Raw genomic sequence first — 1,086 nt, 5'->3', positions numbered from 1 at the left:
TTTATTTATCTTAGAACCAAGCTCATGGTAGGCACTCTTATATTAAAAAATAGACCACTAATTCTGTGCCACGCACTGTCCTTAACTATGAGGTAGATGCTGTTACATCCCGTTATATAGATGGGGGGAAAAATGAGACACGGAAATTAGGTAACTCAGTCCCAGGTCACAGAGCTCGGTAGTGGTGAAGCCAGGACTCAAACCCTGGCAGTCGGCTTCCCAGACTATACACCTTCACAAGGCAGCTTGCATCTTAGGTCCCTTGGTTGTGTGTCCTACCACCACCATTCTAGTCCAGATCCTTCCCCTGAATCATGTCTAGAGTCTTAACTGAGTAGAATCTGTTAGCAGTCAAGGACTCTGGGGACCTGAAAAATTAGGTCCATGAAAGAAGTAGGCCTGGTTAGGCCACAACATAAGGAAAACATGGAGAGCACCTGGCCCATCTAAAGAGGGAACCATCTTTTCCTCACTCGGATTGTGGGGTTTTCACATGCAGAGCTTCTGGACTTTGTGGCTGTCCCAGACCTTTAAAACACTATCTGAGCCACATAAAACATGTCTATGGGCCAGAAATTGGCTACTATTCTAGACTAGCCACATTCTAATCTATTAGATTAATCTGAACTGTTTTTGTCATTTTCTGCTGTAATGTCAACAGGCATTTGGATTAGATTGGACTGTTTAGCACCAAAAATGAGAGTTTAGCCCCCAGCTAAACTAGTAGTCTTTCATGCATTCTGTAGCATTATTACAGACTTTATGTGTGAGGCACAGTTGTATATCTCATTGTTACCAAAAGTCTGCTTATTTAGCTTGTCTATTTATTATAACCCAAAATATTCCATATTTGTCCCACCCTCCAGATCTTTGCTCTGGAGTTGAATGTGAAAATGTAAGTTGTGTAAATACCCATTTTCTCATGTTTAAACATTTTAGGTGGGAGGATAGTTTATTAGGACACATTAAAAATAATACTCAATGAGTAATTTGCAAACAGAAATATTCCAGTTACCCAGAGGGAGCAAAATTGGGCAGTGGGCAATATACTTTCAGAGAAAAAAGGAAAATTTTAGTGTGAGCTAA

Source organism: Miniopterus natalensis, chromosome 16 (assembly GCF_054644295.1).
Source record: "Miniopterus natalensis isolate mMinNat1 chromosome 16, mMinNat1.hap1, whole genome shotgun sequence".
Classification (NCBI taxonomy): Eukaryota; Metazoa; Chordata; class Mammalia; order Chiroptera; family Miniopteridae; genus Miniopterus; species Miniopterus natalensis.
The sequence above is the reverse complement of the archived record's forward strand: the minus strand, read 5'-3'. Positions refer to the sequence as shown.